We start from the raw sequence: 21121 nt of genomic DNA on the forward strand, positions 1-21121 counted from the left end.
TCCTTTTTTGGCAAAACGTTGGTCTATAGCTCCTGACGAACAGCAGCCATAGAGCCTGCTGACCCTGTGCTACCCAGGGTACATCAGTGGAGACGAGGAGCCCGCACGCTGCCTGGAGAACAGCAGCAGGAATAAGATTTCACCCGCTTTGGCACCATGGGGTTTGCAATCCAGATGGCCCTGTTGCAAATGGAGACACCGTGGATGTGTTACTCCTTGCCCTTGCTGATATAAGCATGGGGACATTATATTCAATGTTTAGTATCCATCCATATGTCGCCTCTCCGATTTATTTGTCCACATGAAAGGAGATGAAGCACAGAGCAATAGGACATCCATTCTGCCTTAATTACAGTGACGGGCTGTTTGTCGGAGTGCCACAAGCTGCAGCGCTGCCTTATTCCTTGACAAACTCGGAGCAGGGCTGACGCTGACTCCCCTGTCGCCCGCCAATCACCAGTCCTGGGCAGTGACAGCATTTGGTTTGATATTTATTGTTTGCAACCCAATATTATGACTCCTCCAAGCTTAATGAAAAGGAGAAAATCACTCTGAGAGAGGATATGCAATGTTGAAGCTCAGAGGCTTTTGAACAAAGTCGTGATGCCGGGAATGTTTCTGGCATGTCACGGGTGATATGTTGTCATGATTAGTGACAACGGTGCAGTCATTATTTTCACACAGGTTTAATTGTTCAACTGACACTGAGGGCCATGCCTACACAGTTCAGCAAATGCAATGAAACACGCTGTCATTCAGAGTCCTGTTTTGCGTGTTGCTTTGCACTTGTTTTATTTTTTTCTGAAGAAATTGCTACACTAGAAGTCCTCTGCACGTTCACCTGGTATCTCCTTCCCACCGGTCTCTCTGAGGTCATGGAGAACTAAGACCTGACTCATCCAGGTTATCTGGTTCTAAGCACACCACCTGCACACCAACAGAAGCCAGAACTTGGAATTCTACAGAATCTCAATGAAGAGCGGGAGCCAGTCGACTCTGGTAACTCTTGGAGGCATTATTCTTTCAGGGACAAGAAAGATGATGGCAGGCTCAGGGGCTGAGAGAACATGGGCGATGCATCTGGACTTAGAACCCTTTTTGATTGGCTGGCAGAGCTCAGCACCAGTAGGAGCTGTGGATAAAATTCATAAACTGTGGAGTTGGACTGCATGGGTTCAAATTTCTACCCCTGTCGCTTTCCAGTCACATGACTTTGGTCCAGCTATGTAATGCCTCTATGCCTCAGTTTCCACATCTACACAATGGAGGTGAGAATAATACCTGTCTCATAGGATTTTCTTGAGGATTAAGCAAGACAACCCTCGACATATTCTGGCACATGGTAAATTCTCAAACCATATCAGCTGTTGTTGTGTGACATTATCATCATCATTATTATTATTAATATGTAATACAGTTAATATCTTCATACTTATAGTGGGCAGATATGAATGTCACTTTTGAAGACCTAGAGATGGATTTACCTTTATACCCTTAATATGTACCCTTAAAGACACTGTTTGGCTCATTCAAAAATATTTGTACATTTTGAAAAGACCCTCCTTTTAGGAAAGACTCTCCTTTCCATACATAAAGTAGTTCTATTCCTGATCTACTAATAATGGCCTAAACAAAATCTTATTACACTCATCATTTTAAATTAAGATAATTGAAAACCACTGTTGAAAAATGGACCCCAAATATATCAGAACATTAATTCAATTCAATTATGAATAACAAGAATCAGCTGTACTTGAATGTGTGTGAAGTGTGGAATAGTAGTTAAACATTTAAGTAATAAGTCCTTATCTTGTTACTATGGCTACAGGTTACTCCAAGATCCAGTGGTTCTATGGTAACAATGGAATTACATTATTTCCTCCCCATATTGAAATATTCAGCAACTAATTTCCTGTAACTTCATAATAAATCATGTTAATAACCTCAGACTGGAAACCAAGGTGGTGAGATTGTCTCCATGCTCTAAGGTTATTCCATTAAACAAAGCAAAGAAAACATGTTTAAACTCATTTGCCTGGGAACACAAGAAGCTCTTAATGAGAAAGAAATGGCAATGACATTTCATGGGGCACCGCTACCCTTAACTCAAGTGTTTCAAATTACTTATTTATTAGGTCCATGATAGGGTGACAACCGTGAGAAAATTATAATGTCAGATGGGTAAAGACTTACAAGGAATATGGTGGAATTAAATTCAATTCCACAAATAGTTAATGGAATCCCATGATGTGCTAGGCACGTTAGGTAGGAATTCCCCCAGACCCTATTCTTTTCTATTAAAATGTTTATAGTATTTTTAAGTGTCACTGACCATTCAGAACAGTAGGAATAATGGAGAAATCAAAGAATATCTAAATAAATGGAGAGATAGTTTGTATTCATGAATGAGAAGACTCAATGTTGTTAAGATGTCAATGCTTCCCATTTGATTTACAGACTCCACACAATCTCTATCAAAATCCTAATGAGAGATTTTGTAGATATCGATGTACTGATTCTAAAATGATTCTTTACATGGAAAGGTAAAAAGATTTAGAATAGTCAACACAATGCTGAAAGAGGACAAATTTTGAGGACTCACATTACCCAATTTCGAGACCTAATATAAAGCTTGAAATTAGGTGGTGTGAGTAATCAAGACAGTGTAATTAAGACCGTGTGTTACAAAGATAGACATGGATCAATGGAACTGAAAGATAGCTCAGAAATAGACCCAAACAAATATGCGCAACGTGGTTTTATAAAGGCACAATGACAAAGACAATTTGATAGAGAAAGGATAGTCTTTTCAATAAATGGTGCTGGAACAATTAGATGTCCATATGCAATAAATAAATAAATAAATAAATAAATAAGTAAATAAATAAATAAATAAATAAATGGAAAGAATCTAGACAAAGACCTTATTGTACCTTGTATAATAAGTAACTCAAAGTGAATCATAGACCTAAATGAAAAATGCTCAACTGTAAACCTTCTGGGAGAAAACAGCAGAAAATCTTAGTGACGTTGGGTTTGGTGAGGAGTTTTTTGGATAAGACACCAACAGTATGATACATTAAAAAAATATCAATAATTGGGCTTTATATAATGTTTTGCTCTGCAAAAGCCACAGTTAAGTGACTCAAAGGAGAAGTCATAGACTGACAGAAAATATTGGTAAAGACATTTGATAAGGACTCGTAGCCAAAATATACAAAGAATTCTTAAAACTCAACAAGAAAACAACAAAAACAACAACAAAAAAAACCACAATTAAATAATGGGCAAAAGATCTGAAAAGACACCTCACCAAAAAATATGTACAGGAAGGAAATAAGCATATGAAAAGATGCTCAACATCATTTGTCATTAAGGAAATGCGTATTAAAACAACATGATGCCACTACGTATCTATTAGAATGGTGAAAATCAAATAACAACAAAACAATACCAATCGGTGGGAAGGATGCAGCAACCGGGAAGAACTTTCATTCATTGCTGGTGGGAAAGCAAAATAGCACAGCCACTTTGGAAAACAGTTTGGCAGTTTCTTGCAAAGTGAAACATAATTTTACCATATGACACAGCAATTGTACTCCTGAGAATTTACCCAAGTGATCTGGAAACTTACATCCACACAAAACCCTGCACATTAATGTTTGCATCAGTTTTATTCATAATCACTAAAAACCGAAAGCAATGAAGATGTCATTCCGTAGGTGCGTGGATAAACAAACTGTGGTACATCCATACGTGGAATGCCATTTAGCTATAAAAAGGAACGTGCTATTAAGACATGCAAGGACACGAGTGATTCTTAAATGCATATCTACAAGTGAAAGAAGCCAGTCTGAAAAGGCTATACACTGTACGTTTCCATTTATGTGGCATTCTGGAAAAGGCAAAACGATAAGAGACAGTAAGCAATCAGTGTTTGCCAGAAGCTTGCGAGAAGGAGTGGTAAGGATTGAATTAAAGAGGTACAGGGGATTTTGTAAATTGGAAGAACTGTGTGATACAGTCAGCCCTCAGTATCAACGGGTTCTGCATCCACAAATTCAACCAACTGCGGAAGATCTCCTTATCTTCCAGCATTGTTCCCCTCCAATTCCTTCTACACCCAGCAACTAGACGGCATTCTCCACACCACAGATCTGGTTCTATGTCGCCCCTCCTCAATCATTTCAGTGTCTCCCTGTTTCCCATAGAAGAAACACCAAACTCTTAATATGGCTTATAAAGCTCTTCTCACTCTCTAATTCCTCCTGCCTTGGTTACTCTTTCTCTCTCAACCCCCGATTTCTTTCTCTCCCCATCTCTCTGCTTTTTCAGTCTCTCTCCACTTCCCTCTCCCTCACTCTCTTCTGCTTACTTATTTTCCTTTACGTTTTAATTTCTGCTCTTTATCCCTCTCCTCTTCCCTCTCTGTCTCCATTCTTTCATCCTTTTCTTTCTATTGCCTCCTCATTGCCTCTCTCTCTCTTTTTCCCTCTTTCCCTCTCTCCCTACATCTCTATTTCCTCCCCCCTTTCCTACCTCCCTCATAATTTCAGTTCTCAAAATATGTTTCTATATGCCTCACATTCTGATACTTTGCTTGTGCTGCTCCCCACGTCTGGAAAACCCTTCACTTCTCCAGTGACATCACTTTTACCTTCAACTCCGGGTTTGCTCACACATTCACACTGACTCACACTGACACACTCACATACTGACTCACACCTATGACTATGACTCACATCTACTTATGTCGTGTCGATCCAGCTTTCAGCTTAGAAATGACTTTCTCCAGGAAGTTCTCTGTGCACCTCCCGATCCTGTTCAGACACCTTTCCTTACAGAGCTGCTTCTACCCCATATAGTAGCTTTTATGAACGAGAAAAAAGTTTCCCTTCTTATACAACAACTGTTCAAGGCAGGACAGATGCTTAATGAGGAACACTTAGGTTGTATTTTAATGTCCCCTTCCCAAGTGCCCTTAGGTGTGAACAACCGCACAACTGGCCCTGTCCCCTAACTCTTCCTTCCCATTATAGCCTATAGTCCCCCATCACAGCACTTCACATATTGTGTATTTGTCTTTATTACCTGATCCTAACTCCCACCAGATTATAAACCTCACCTGTTTTTCACATCCTCTCCTTGTGTTTTTAGTGCCCAGTACTTGGCCTGCTGTGAATTTGATGTTATCTCTGAATTTAATATTACCTCTGAATAAATGAATGAATGAATGAATGAATGAATGAACTCACAAACCTCCTATCGAATGAATGAATAGGTGCACAAACCTCTTATTATAAAATATTTTGCCAACTTTACCAGGAAATTGACATCCTTTAAGTTCTGCAGTATTTTTCATGCAACTCTACTCTTAAAATATCATTTTGAACTGGAAAGATTTCCTTACTGTTTTACCTCCTGCATTAGACTGTAGGTTTTCCAATATCAATGACCATATCTCATTCATCTTTGTGCCCAGGATGGTGACAAACACATAGTGAGATGTGCAAATTTTGTTGGAAATAAAATGAAATTGATCCCATTCCCATACCACTAAATCTTACTATCCTGGTTGCACTGACACTTACCAAGCATACTTTATTCCAGATGTTTAGAAAGATGAGCAAGGAAAAGAATATCCCTATAGGAAAAACACAGATCCTCCAGGAAACTGACACAAAATTGAACAATGGTGGTACAATGTGTTCTATGACAAAGGTGTGATCCATGGACCAACCATATTAGAATTACCTGGGATGCTTCCACTATGATCTCTAGACTGTAAACCCACCTTATGAATTTAAAGTCTTTGGAATCCTCCTTCTGCTCTCTTCATGCCCGCCCCCCACCCCCAATCACCTCCATCCACGTCATTCAGTCACTGTTTCCTCCAACAGGGCACATACCCCTGCAAAGAGCAGCTACGGGGTGATAACCATCATTGCCTAAACCAGGAAAATGATTTTTCTAATCCAGCACATGTAAAATGAAGTGGAATTTGGACAAGAAATTCCAAGAAGTACTTTCTAAGAGGTGTTGATATAGAGCAAGAAAGCAGCCACATTTTTCCCAAGATAACTTTAGAAAACTAAAAGCCCAAACTATTTAGTCTACCAGAAATAAAAGCAATAGGAAGTGTGTTGCAAAACAAACAAAGAGCATTTGTGGTTCACTCTGTAGGCACTGACTTTTGGAAACCCTGTCCTTCTTAAGGAAAACCAGACCAAACAAAAGAGCTTAAGTCCTTTGTAAATGTGCAGGGGAATATCATTTGTGATCAAACCATGATAAGAAACATATCCATAAATGCAAGAAATTCTTGCCATATTTTTATTACATTGTTGTTTGAGGTTTTATTTGACAAAAATGACTGTGGAATAGTACTCTCTTGGAAACCACCTAAATGACCCACAATGAGGAAGTCATTAAATAAATTATGGGGTGGATATGATGGGCTATTATGCAGTCATTAAGAATCATGTTCTCAAAGAATTTAAGCATATAGGAAAATGTACAAAAATATTGCTAAGGAAAAATATAGGTTACAAAACAGTCTTATAGTATTGTTCCAGTTTCGTTAAAAAATATGTATATGCCAAAATATGAACAGCAGGATTTCAAATGGGGTGGGATTTAAAGGTGATTCAAATTTTCTACTTTAACTATTTCTATCGTTACTCAGATTCTCTATAATAACCATGTATTACTTTTAGGGTGGCCTTTTTTTCAATTAAAGTTTATTGGGGTGACAATTGTTAGTAAAGTTGCATAGATTTCAGGTGTACAATTCTATATTACATCATCTATAAATCCCATTGTGTGTTCAGAGTCAGTTCTCCTTCCATCACCATATATTTGATCCCCCTTACCCTCATCTCCCTCCCCCCACCTCCCTTACCCTCTGGTAACCACTAAACTAGTGTCTGTGTCTATGAGTTTTTGTTTCTCATTTGTTTGTCTTGTTCTTTTGTTGTTTTCGGTTTATATACCACATATCAGTGAAATCATAGGGTTCTCTGCTTTTTCAGTCTGACTGATTTTGCTTAGCATTATACTCTCAAGATCCATCCACGTTGTCATAAATGTTCCTATATCATCTTTTCTTACCGCCGAATAGTATTCCATTGTGTGTATATACCACAACTTCTTTATCCATTCATCTGTCGAAGGACATTTTAGTTGTTTCCATGTCTTGGTAGGGTGGCCATTTAATTGATCATCCAAACCGGTGCATTTTTAAGAATTAACGAGGGATCTCTAGTAACAATGTCACCAAGCCCACGGCCATAACAAGGACTGTTTTAGACAAACACATTTGTTTGCTTTGGGTTGAACTGTCCCCCAAAATTCATGTTGAAGTCTTAACCCTTACTACCTCAGAATGTGACCTGATTTAGAAATAAAGTCATTGCAGATGTAATTAATTAGGATGAGGTTATACTGAAGTGGAGTGAGCCCGATTCCAAGATAACCAATTTCCTTATAAAAAGAAATTTGGACACAGACACTCACACAGGGAGAATAGTATGTAAACATGGAGAGAGAGGTGGTGGCGTTGGGTCTATGAGCCAAGGAATGCCAAAGATTGCCAGGAAACCACCGGAGAAGTCAGTGGGGAGGCATGGAACAGACACTCCCTCAGAGTCTCAGAAGAAACCAACCCTGCCATCACCCTGATTTAGGACTTCATATCATCAGAGCTATGAGACAATACATTTCTATTGTTTAAGCCACCAACTTTGTGGTAGTTGCTTTAGGGTAGCCCTAGAAAAGTAATATGAATGTTGTTGTAGTTATTTTATGTTTGAGAAATAAGAGCAGTTTCAGAGTAGAGTAGAATGAAGTCCCACACAATAAAAAAAAGAAATTGTTCACTCAACTAATACTGTAGACAATGGTATTGTTATTCAAAAATATCTGCTGCTTCTTTGTGGCTGGCCCCTCCCTAGGAAGTCCTGCCCCGGTGATATCAGGCTTGAACAGACGATTTGCTTCAGCCAATGAAACGTGAGTGGAATTCACATGTGCCACATAGAAGCAGGAGCTGGATGGACCATGCCCTGGTTCTTCTATCTTTGCCCCTTGCCATGAGTCTAGCATATTCTAGAGAGAAGCTGCTTCTTTAGCCTGGATCCTGAAATGAAGAAGACATACAGCAGAGTTGATATTGACCTACAATGAACCTGTGACATGAGATAGAAGTAGATCTTGGCTAATATAATTCATTAAGTTTATGAGATCCTTTGTTTCTGAAGCAAAATTTAGCCTAAGCTGACTAATAAAACATTTACTGAGTAACTATCCAGTGCCATGCTGGGGATGAAATAATATATTATACTGCCAACCAGGAACTAACGTGAAACTGTATGTCATTTGCCTTTAAAATATAAGACTATTAGTCCCAGGTGTTTTTTTTTTCTTTTTTTTGTAACACCTGCAAGTAAATGTTAAACTATGTTATTTCAGTTGGTTTTTCTATAGAAAAAAAAAATCTTTAAATGCTCTCATATTCAAAGTGGTTCTTGAACTACATGTACAGATATAAAGTTTGCCAATTAAATTTTTATGGTTTAGGGAAAGAAACTCCTGTGAAAAATAAACCTAAGTTAATTATTCAGTTATTTAATTCTCATTTGGAAAATAAGATGTTCAGACACTATTAAAAGTTATATTAAGGGGTAAAAACCACTTCTGTGGAAACAGACAAATTTACTTCATTTACTCTTAAGGAATATTAATTTTAAGGAGCAAGCTTTGAAAGCAACCATATAACTTGTCAAAGGCAAGTAGCTCCTCACTAACTAATGTTCAAAAGCAACAGATTATATAAGAAAAGGACAGAGGAGAGACCCATCTCAAGAGAAGGTCAGTGTGGAGACCAGGAGGTCTCCATGTTCTCAAGTCAGCATTGTAAAGCAAAAATCGCATGGTGTCAAAATCATCCTTGAAAGTCTCTTACATGGCACTTAAATTGCCTAGACCTGAGCCTTTAAAAGTTCAAAAGCCAAGAATTAATGTCTTTTGTTTCTCTAGTACAGTGAAGACCAAGGTCTAATTTAAAAGGAGCAAAGAACAATGGGAAAAATAAAGGGTCTTCGTGTCTCTTGGTTCCTCTGTTGGTCTTCTGTTCTTTCTCCGAATGACTTTTCCTCAAGTTGTTCTCTCCTGCTCTTTTCCCTCAACAGTTGCATATAGATGAAGACAGATTACTTTTGTGTGCACATTAAGCAACACCAGTGTTTAGTACAATTATAAAATGTAAAAGGAAATGCACTAGAGGCCTATACCGTGTTTCCCCAAAAATAAAACCTAGCAGGACAATCAGCTCTAATGAGTCTCTCGCAACAAAAGTTAATATAAGACCTGGTATTATTTTACTATAATGTAAGACTGGGTATAATCTAATCTAATCTAATCTAATCTAATCTAATCTAATCTAATCTAATAGTGGGTCTTATATTAATTTTGGCTCCAAAAGACGCATTAGAGATGATTGTCCGGCTAGGTCTTATTTTCGGGGAAACACGATATGGGCCTTGTCCCAGGCTAGATGTTGAAGCAAGAAGGATAACAAAAACAAAACAAATAGGAGACCACAAAGAAGTGGGGAAGACTGAAATGAAACAGGTAATATGAATACAGTGCGGTCCAGTCTAGAAAAGAGACAAAATTGCACCAGAATTAAACAGGCAAGGAACCCTTTATTTAAGACTACTGCAATAGAGGAGGGAGAATGAACATAACCCTGTCTGAACAAAAAGCAAGCAGGTGGTATAAGCACTGGGAGTATTACGGGGCAGGTTGGTCATGTGATTGGGCCATCTGTGTTTGCTAATTGGGACTTACTGGAGTCAAGCCCCTACTCTCCCACAGAGACTGGGAGATAGAGGCACTGTCTTTTTCAGTGGTCACATTTCGAAGAAATGGTGTACTGGGGGAGGGGGGGGAGACATTCCTGCATGAAAAACCTGGCAGAAGCTAGAAGATTTACATGTCGAAGGGCAGAGAAAGAATTCCAATTGCAAATTTTCTAAAGTAAATTATTTTTTAAAAGGTGCATGAGGGGCCTATAGTTAGGGACAAACCTGTCTAAAGTTTAGTCAAGCTGAGGGCGAACATTAAATCCATCTTGGTCACAGGTAAGCACAAGATGCTATAAATAGGAGTTCTCAAACCTTGACACCGTTTTAGGATCATCTGAGCTTTCAAAATGACATATCCTGGACACATTACAATACCAATTACATGCAAATCTCTGGGCTGGACTAAGACACCAACATGGCTTAGAGCTACCCAGGTGAGTCAAAGGCAGACAAGGTTGGGACCAGGGACTATAGGTATGATGCGCGTCTGAAGTCTGGGTGGAAGTTAGGAGAGAAAAACACTCCAGACAAAGGGAACTCCAGCAGCAAATGGAAAGCAAGAGGTTTTGTTTGTGCTTTGAACATAGTGTTGGTATAAATGAAAGAATAACCAAGCTCCTTCAGTAGAATCAATACAATCATAATACATCAGCTTGTTTCAACACACCAACACCTTTTCATCTCTTTTTGTTAAGGGTCACTGGTTCTTTAAAAGTATGAGTATTAATGTATTCTCTCTGATGATGCATTTCAGAGTTCCAACATGCGTCCCTCACCAATATAAGGGAAACATCTTCCTATCAAGGGCATAATGCTAGCATCGTGCCATGTCCATGAAACCCTAGAATACACCCACATCTACCAAAATGACGTGCCCTCTTAAGGTCCAAAGCATTTCCTTTAGGGGAGTGACTGCCTTGTGTGCAAGCTGATGAAAGGCACACTTTTAAGTTGAAGAAAATTGATTTTGTTGTGGTTGTTGCACAAAGGTTGATGTTTTCAAAGACTCCAGATAAAAGGGACTGTGTGCAGCTAATAAGCTCCTAATATGACTAGATCAAGTTTTACTTTACCTGCTTCCAGGGCTTGACTCTTGCATCTTGGCGACAAGAAACCAGGATTTGACAGCATTCATTTCTGTTGCCTCCTTCCATGAATCTTATGCTTCCTCTTTGCCTTATTCCTTCAGCATAGATGTTTTTATGGCCATCACATATTTATACTAATTCAGAGGCTTGTCATCAAATACACAGGCACATTTCTGGTCCAGAAGTTAGCAGAACCTCTACTTTTGATACTGCAGACGCAAATAATGGCTTGGTGTTTTTCCCCCCCACAGTGCTCTTCAAGGAGCAATTTTCTGAAATTTAAACAAGAGTGTCATAGTTAATAAGATGGTGTTTTCTTTACTTTTTCTTATCATGTTGTCCGAATCAAGGGTAGTGGGTTCCAGAAGTAGAATGATGTCAGGCCTTCAAAATGCTGTTTCTCTGGTTCCTTCAAAATGCTATTCTCAATTCGGTTTCTTATTCTCTAATCCTGACTCCATAGATTGTCCCAGAGTTGACTTTGTAGATTAATTTGAGTCTGTTTTTAATGCCTTTTAAGAGTGAATTGCCACACAGTCCATCCCATTAACAGTATGGTGGTTCAGATCAACCATTGAGATGGTTACAGATAACAGACTAATGTTATGAGTTGCTTATTCTCCTATAATGATCACCAGCCACGTAATAAACCTTATGTGGACTCATTGGGCAGGGTGTGGGTTGCTGTGAGATATTAAGATACATTTGGTATCACTTCCCATTTTGGATGAGTCAGAGAGATTTTGGAAACATCTTCAAGCTAACTCAATTTACATTATAGTTACATTATAATTGCATTTTAAAGTCTAAATACAGTTGATTGGGAAAACTGTATCACATCATTTAAGGGAACTAGAGTTTTCTTTTTATGGAAATGCAAAAGGACACTTCAGGATACTACCACACGACCTAAGGGGAGATATCTGGCTTCAAAGTCCCCTCAGATTCTTCTAGAAAAGATTACCAGCAGCCCCCAACCGATACATGCAAGTAGACTCATTCCAGGTGTCGTGTACCTTTGATCTTTTCATTCTTTTATTTAATCAAGTAGTTATAGAGTGGGTTCTCTGTTCTAGGCACTGAGCTAGGTAAATTCCGGGAATATGATAAAACTGAGGTCCTTTCCTTATTCTGGGAGTTCAGTCTCTCGAGGAAACAATTTCAAAACTCCATCTTTCTCATTTTACTTTAAAGAAAAATTCCTCATTCTTGTTATTCTTTGCTTTCTGCTTCTTCACCAGGATATTTTTATGCTTCTCCTGCTACTTCTTTGAGTGTTATTGCTTCTCATTCAGCTTTACTGGATGTCCTTTTTGCCCTGAAATTATCAAATGGTGGGCTAGCTTTGGATTTCTTCTTAGCCATCTTCTTTCTTTACCTTGTTCATTCCTTCTGAATAACACCATTCACTCTCAGGGCCTTCATTATGAGATTATATTTTATACATATATACATATATGCCTATGTATATATACATATATATACATTATATACATAGGCATATATGTATACATATATATACGTATATGTGTATATATATTACATATATACATATATACAATATACATATATATATGTATACATATATACACACACACATACATACGGGAGTGCCAAAAAAAGTATAAAAGTGGACACTTTGGTTAACATTGCTCAAGCAGTAGTTCGCCGTAATCAGAATTGTCTGGACGCTGATGGTACTACTTTGAGCACCTCTTGTAATTGCAGAAGTCAAACGTGACTTGTATTCATCTTTTGTTATTGGTATATGTTGAGTATTACAATTTTAATACAATTTTCCTTTCTTAAAATATGTATACTTTTTTTGGCACCCTCTATTCTCTTATATCAATTATGCACAAATTTGAATTTCATCCTTCACCTGTTACTTGAGCTTCATGTATATTTTCACTCTCAATTATATTTCTTCATGTATATTTTCAATTATATTTGAAATATATGAAAAATATATGAAAAATATATTTCATGTATATATTCAATTATATTTTCAATTATATTTCTTCATGTATATTATCACTCTCAATCAGATACCTTGAATATAACACATTCCTATTTTGATTCTGTGTTTTCTCTTCCATGTCTTGCAGTCTATCTATTTTCTCCGTCTTAGTGAAATCTTCCTTTTTCCCAAAGTGGAGGACTGAAAATAATCTGGCTTTTAAAAATACCCTGCAAAAAACATAGACCATTCATCAGTTTTCTAGTTTCATATCTCTAAGCAACACTATAAACTCTGGGACTCTAGCTGAGTTAGATTTATCCCTAGCTTGTTACGATAAAGCCGATGAAAGACCAAAGAGATTATTACAAAGACCACATGCTGGTGAAGTTGCTGAATCAATAACTTTATTTTAGTCTAATCACATTTTCATATTTCAGAAGTACTTTCTAAACAATTAATGGGTACCATGGGGTCAGCATTGTGGGATTTATGATTTTAGAACAATGACCTAAGGTCTATATGAAAAAAAAAAAATAATCAGGATGATGGGAGAATAAAACTGATTAAAGAGTGTACATTGACATCTGAATCTCTCCCATATTTGAATATTTGAGCAGATGTTAAAATAGACACATAAAAAAGAACTTTTGGAAAATAAGATATGCAGACTTTTCTAACGTTGGGACACTGTGGTCACTAAAAGGGATATAACTTAAATTTCTGATTTAAACATGTATGACATTGATTTAACCTGTTCATTAACAACATGGCCTCTTGGAGGAAGATGAGGTCTCAGCTGTGCCCACCAGCTCCTGACTCCCCGCTGTTCATTCTTTCTGAGGAACAAGCCAGTCAGGAAGTCGCGCCACAGCTATGGCTTTTAAATATACCAGAAAGACACCCACAAAACAAGAGGTGGTGATTCATAGAATTAGAATGACTCTAACCAGCTGCAATGGAAGATCCTTGGAGAAGGTTGTGCTGATTTGATCAGAGGCGCAAAGGAAAAGAATCTCAAAGAAAAAGGACCAGTTTGGATGCCTACCAAGATTCTGAGCATCACTATAAGAAAACCTCCCTGTGGGGACGATTCTAAGAACTTGGGATTGTTTTCAGATCCACGAGTGACTCACTGACCTGCACAGTCCTGAGATTGGGAAGCAGATGACTTCTATCGGCACTGAGCCGGGAGTCGAGGTTGAAGTCACCACCGCAGATGCTTAAATCAGCCTTTTAAATAAACTGACCATCAGTTGTTTCAAAAAAAAAAAAAAAAAAAAAACATGGTCTATCATGCATGTAAAATTGCCTTACCTTGGGCTGGATTGGTTTTAAGGTTCTTACCTTAAAGTAGCACATGATCTTAGACATATCATGATTTAAATTAGAAATTTAGTAAGAAAGCTATATAGAAAAGTTTGATCCATGTGGTTTTCAAGCAAGTAGCAATTAGCATCATGGCTGTCATAGGAACACATCTGTGAGAGTGGAGGTGAAGGATGACAGCTTTGTCAGAATGGCAATTCTTCCTGTTTGTGAATGTCAGCAAATGAATTTGACCCACCACATGTGGACTTGGATCAAAGGCCACATATGGTAGCATATGGTCAATGTGGCCCTTGTGTGGCCCTTTCAAAATGCCAGGCCCACAGCAATAACAATCACTGATAATCCCGTAAACCTATCCAGCTGCCTTCAGTGATGTGGCTTATGATCTGGAGGGGGAGACAAAGGGATGATATTTTATAAATATCAATTTTCAAAAATCTCTGATCTGTTGGCATTAACTGATGAGCTCAGAGATACTTGGAAACCTTACTTCCTGCACAACTGTAACCATGGCAACCTGAATTTTAAAGGATGTTGAAGGTGTTTTTAAACATAAGGTGAGAAAAGCAGTTCCTATACAAATGTTTGCCTAGGACTTCATGTCTAATTCCACCAGCACACTTGTTTTTTTCTTTACTTGGACACGATGCAATGCTAGAAGCTTTCCTGGTGGGGGAAAAATTGGATAGCCCAGGGCAGTCATGCATCTTGAGACCACGAGGTAAGTGAGACTTACCTTTGCACCCAGACTCAGTGTCAGCATGCCTACCATTCCTATATATTACACGTGGAAAAGATTGGCGACTCTTTCTGAAAGCTTTTGAATTTTTGATGCTATTGTTCCATGTGATTTAGTTTATTTTACTTTTAATTACAGTTAACATGTAATATTATTTTCTATTAGTTTCAGGTATATGGCACAGGTTAGACATTTATATAATTTACAAAGTGATTCCCCTGATAATTCCAGTGCCCATTGGACACCAGACATAGCTATTACAATATTATTGACTCTATTCCCTATGCTATATTTTACATTCCATGACCATTTTTTTCTCATTAAATTTATTGAGGTGACATTGGTTAATACAGTACATAGGTTTCAAGTGTACCATTCTATAATACTCCATCCATATATTGCATTGTATGTTCACCACCCAAAGTCAAATTTCCTTCTGTCACCATATATTTTACCCCTTTTATCTTTTTCTACCTTCCCCCCCCGTAACCACCATACTGTTGTCTTTGTCTATGAGTTTTGTTTGTCTTGTTTATTTGTTATTTTCAGTTTTATATCCCAAATATCAGTGAAATCATATGGTTCTCAACTTTTTCCATCTGACTTATTTCACTTAGCATTATATTCTCAAGATCCATCCATGTTGTTTCAAATGGCACTATTTCATCTTTTCTTATGGCTAAGTAATATTCCATTGTATATATGTACCACAACTTCTTTATCCAATCATCTATCAAAGGACACTTCAGTTGTTTCCATGTCTTGGCCACTGTGAATAATGCTGCAATGAACATAGGGGTGCATTTACCTTTACAAATAAATGGAGGTAGATACCCAAAAGAGGGATTACTGGGTCATATAGTAATTCTAGTCTTAATTTTTTGAGGAACCTCCATACATTTTCCGTAGCAACTGTACTAATTTACATTCTCACCAACAGTGTATGAAGGTTCCTTTTTCTCCACAACCTTGCCAACAATTGCTATTGTGTTGTTGTTAATAGCCAATCTAACAGGTATGAGATAATATCTCATTGTGCTTTTGATTTGCATTTCCCTGATAGCTAGGGAAGTTGGGTATGTTTTCATGTATCTGTTGGCCGTTTGTATGTCTTCTTGGGAGGAATGTCTGTTCAGGTCCTCTGCCCATTTTGATTGGATTACCTGTGTTTTCGTTGTTGAGTTGTATGAGTTCTTTATATATTTTGGATATTAGCCCCTTATTGGAGGTGTTGCTTGCAAATATCTTCTCCTATTCAGATGGTTGATGGTTTCTTTTGCTGTACAGAAGCTTTTTATTTTGATATAGTCCCATTCATTTATTTGTGCTTTGTACCTCCCTTGCCTTTGAAGTCAAATTCATAAACTCTTCTCTAAGACCAAGGTCCATATATTCCATGTAATTTTTAAAGGCTATGTTGAACTACCATGTATTCTTGAACAAATTAATTAAAAAACACCTTAGATTTCTAGGTGATGATATATTAATATATCCATAAAGACCTGGATATAAGTAAAAGATAGAAATGAACAAATGTGCAGCGTTCAGTATTTGAACATTGAACTTTGATACTAAAGAAATCATCAAATGAACAAATAAAGCTTTCTTAATACAGTCTTGTATTTATTTTATTAAACAAATTATATTTTATTTAATTTTTTAAATAAGGTTTTATTTTATTAAACAAATTATAATTCTATTTGAACTAGGTATGAAGGGTTATTTTAAAGAGGAAGAGTATAATCAAAGATTACTATTAATTATTTGGAGCTAGAAGCAGATTTAGTTCAAACAAACACAGACACTAAATAGGCAAATTGGGCATTATGGGTTTTTCACTCTGTCTGCCACTTGTTCATTGCTCTTGTCTTGGCAAACTACCAACATTAATCTCCCCACCTTGACTCTGCATGGGTTTGCATATTTATAGAGCTAAAAGGGTCACCCACCATGGTTCCATTTCTTATCCACATTCTTTATTTTTCACCTATCCATCTCTGTCAGTCTTAAACTATAGCTCTTCCTGACTAATTGCGTTAATCAACAACAACAAACACCAATTCCAAAAATCTGTCCAAGATGGGAGTTTCAAAAGCCTGAGGTACTATGTCAAATAACCCATCATTGTTGTTTTAGGAGATTGCAACTCAAAATTAGGTAGCAATCAAACCAGAAAACAAATTAATCATTATCAATATAACTCTCATTTGTACTTAGGAATCCATGTGTTTTTTTTGTCAATGCCAATTTCCATCTCCACTTTCTTGGCTGTAATTCAGAAGTAATTAAAGCCAGCTAGCCCTTTTGTTTAGGGATTAGGTCTGTTTTACAACGAATTAAAGAAAAATAGAACCAGCATTGGGTAAACATGAACTACATCTCAGACATGACATTACATATTCCTAGTACTTCCTTACCCATCGTACAGTGTCTCCCCGAAAATAGCCCTAGCCGGACCATCAGCTCTAATGCGTCTTTTGGAGTAAAAATTAATATAAGACCTGGTACTATTTTACTATAATATAAGACCGGGTCTTATATAATATAAGACTGTGTATAATATAATATAATATAATATAATATAATATAATATAATATAAAATATAATATAATATAATAGTGGGTCTTACATAAGACCATGTCTTATACTGATTTTTGCTCCAAAAGATTCATCACAGCTGATTGTCCAGCTACATCATGTTTTTTGGGAAACAGGGTATAACCAAGTCCCAAACTCCATTTTACAGACAATAAAACAATAGTCATGTGTTCTATGTGTTACATATATGAGGTCCAGACTCTGCCTAGAAAGTTTTCATCACCATCGCCGTCACCATCATCATCGTGCTTTTATCTTACATGGCATTGAGTCCTTCCAACAAAACACCAGGTCAGTTTATTGTACTACACATGTTACAGATGCGTAACCTGAAGTTCAGGGCATCTGGGCAGTGCGCTCAAGAACACACAGCAAGTAAATGACAGAGCTGGAAATGGAATCGGGCTCTCTCTAGTGCTAAACCTCAGTTCCTTGAGCCAGCACTAAGGGCTGGACAGAGCATGGGACTGAAGGGGCACCCTGAGTCTGAGAGGCAGAGGGTGTATCCATGGGGAAGTCAGGGGCAGGGAGTGTCTGCTGGCCTGGTGCTCAGACTTGAAGTTGCCTAAAAGTCCTGAAGTGAGCTTGTTCAAAGGTATATTGCAGACTCTACCATGCCCTCCCCTGACACCTTCTGAGCAAGCTCTTGGGTGCTTTTCTCCTATAAAGTAAGACTGGGGGCACATGCAGCTATGCTTTGGGTTTCTTCTAAATCCCATTGGTTAGGGGTGGGACTGGGTTTGCAGCTCTGGGGCCCCTGGAACCCCTTGAGAGTTTCCCACTCTCAGGTCTCCTGCAGGCCAGCCTATGATGAATCCTGAAGGGCCAAGTAAACTCACTGGTGGGATTTAAGGATCTGGTCAGAGAATAGATTAAAAACCTCAGGGGTCTGGGTTTATAGTTCTTGAAAGTCATGAGATGTGGGCCGGGGGCAGGTGGCAGGTGGAGTTGGGAGAACCCAGTGCGGCTGTTGGAGGTCTCATTCCAGTTACTCTGAGCTAAGGGAGCAGACATTTTTCTTTGCTTTTTGGGTGCCTGGGATGAATTAGGTCACTTTCCTCCTGGCACAGTAGACATGCTAATGACATGGGTTTTAGTCTAACTGAAGTAAGCAACCTGGCTTTCTGATGGAGATTTAAAAATAGTATCTACTACCAGTAATCATGAATGCCAAGAGCCAACGCTATTTACTAAATGGTTCAATGTAGTATACTAAGCACTACAAAAAATGGTCTTAAATATATAGACTCCATTTACTTGTCTCATGCAATGGGCATTATTGTCTTTCCCATCTTACAGATGAGAAAACAAAGTCTCAGAATGTTTAACTTGCTTGCTACAGGTTACCCAGGCAAAAATATGACAGAGCTGGAGGTTGAATCCAGGCAGACTAACTCCAAAGCCTTGTACTTGAAAGCACACCCTCTGGCCCGGGCTCTGGGCTGTCAACAGAGTTCAGGGTCTGACTGCTGCCCAGGGCTATTGGATAGAAGCAGTGAGAAGACTGTAAAATGTGTGTTAAGGATTTGGACCAGAGGAATTGGGGAATTTGGAAAGAAGGACTAGAGCCTCAAGGAAAAATGACAAAGTCTAGCAATTTACAGCAGCAGGTGGGGCCCTCTCAGTTTACTCTGGATTTTCAGAGCATCCTCGTAAAACGGACCTTCCAAGATACAGTTCACGAAGGCTTCTCTTGGCAAACAATGGAGAAATGCTGCCAACCCGTGCCTTTTTTGAACAATCAAAATGCACAATGTTAGAGCATCTAAGATTTGTAGTAAGGAAAAGACTAGTTTGTGTGCTTAACTCTTCATTTCTAATTTGCTTTTGACCACAATACCCTTTTAACTATGCAAAGCCTATCAACCTCTGCTAGAAGACACTTTTGGCAACAATCAAGGAAGGCCGTTTGGGAGGAGTATTTGCACGCGCCAGAGCAGGGAGCCAAGGTCTGTGCGAAGATCGATAGGTTTCCGTGAAGCGTGCAGTGAGCACAGGTGGGGAGAACAGTCAGGAGACCAAGGAAGAGCCAGGTTAGGACTGATGGGACCCTGAATCGGCGATGACGGCATAGAAAGATAAGAGAATGACTATCAGTGACATAGGTGTGAATTAAAGAAAAGACAGGCAGAGCTAGTTTGTAAGAAGGCTTAGATATAGAAATTAGGTGCCAGCTTAACCTCAAAATAGACATCACAGACCTAGAATTTGAAAAAAAGTCAGAACTAGACATAGAGGCTTTAGGTCACTTTCTCTTGGAGGGACTTTGGAAAGAGGTAACAAAGAAGAGGGCTTTGAACAGACCCTTCCGCAAGACCTACAGGATGCAGGAGACAGAAGTAGGGCCTGAAGTAAGCAGTGGTCAGAAACGTGGGAGGTCCTCATAGACTCCAAGGCATGAGGGTGTTTAGTTCAAAGGGCCATATTCTTAAAAGTGGAAAAAAGAAATATGGGGGGACATGAAGAACGTGCCATTTGCAGAAAGACCGAACCTTTCTCATTCAGAAAGCATCTTGCCACTCGCCGTGGGCAGTATTGCTGAGAGTTTGTAGTTGGTGACCGGTTCTTAAGCTAGATTTTGAACAGGAAAAGATCTCAGCAAACCAACTCATAACAGCAGACCCCTGGCAGAAGAGAGTGAATTCTTAATACTGTAAATGAATAACCAAATTTTGCCCTGGTGCATTGATGAGTGAAATACCTGCTTATTCTATGTAAATCTCTAAGGCAGGGTGTAAACAGGAGGAAGACGGGTCTTAAGAGGAAATAGGTTTTGAGGACCTATCTGCCTTGATTTGGAAGAGTAATTGGGTTAAGATGACAGAGGTAAAGCCAAGCACATCTCCAGAACCACCCAAGTCAACAGATGATTAAATTCTTGATTCCTCCCCTCCTTCCAAGATTAGATTTTTATTATCTCGGAAGCATTTAAACTTCAAGAAATTGTGAGGAACACAGGCTTTCCAAGCTGACTTCCGCGAACATGCCGTTTGATTACCTTGTGTGGTTGGGTAGGTGGTTCAGAGAGACGCAGACTGTACTCGCACCTAGCCTCATTTCCATATTGAATGTATTCAGGGCCAGTTATGATACAGCACTTTATGTTTATAGCAAGTTTTGTGCCTTTTGAGGTTTACGTTTAATTTTGCATTGATTAACTACCATTTTCAAATTCAGATTTTTAGAAACTGCCTGGGCGTCAAATACCTTTTGCAGAATGAGATGTTTTTGCCTTACTGTGAAGCGGAATACACAGGTATTACTGCCATTCATGAAACATAGTCATGTGGTTGCAAATCTCCCAAATATTTGGGAAAGAAAGAATAGAGTAGTTGCCTCTTGCAACACATAACTAGCTCCCTAAGAAGCAATTGGATTGTTACATTTGAAAATGCCTCTATTTGTTGCATTTTTATTTCGAGAAGTGAGAATCAACATAAAAATGAATACACTATGTAAGGAAACATGGTAGTTTTCTCTTAGGGTTTTGAAAATCCCACTAAGAATCTAAAAATCAAAATAAATAAACAAATAAAA

At 38.3% G+C, this 21121-nt stretch overlaps 1 protein-coding gene and 1 pseudogene across 8 annotated transcripts in view; both read left to right on the forward strand.

Annotated features, from left to right (window-relative positions):
• CDH13 (cadherin 13) overlaps positions 1-21121 on the forward strand; it is a gene marked incomplete at its 3' end in the record, with an annotated part of 1171491 nt that overhangs the window by 629516 nt on the left and 520854 nt on the right. The window lies entirely within an intron of this gene.
• LOC308490201 (small ribosomal subunit protein uS10-like) lies at positions 13791-14141 on the forward strand (annotated as a pseudogene). Its single transcript has one exon. The product of its transcript is annotated as a small ribosomal subunit protein uS10-like (transcript).

The sequence above is a fragment of the Rhinolophus hipposideros genome (assembly GCF_964194185.1).
Source record: "Rhinolophus hipposideros genome assembly, chromosome: 21".
Lineage (NCBI taxonomy): Eukaryota > Metazoa > Chordata > Mammalia > Chiroptera > Rhinolophidae > Rhinolophus > Rhinolophus hipposideros.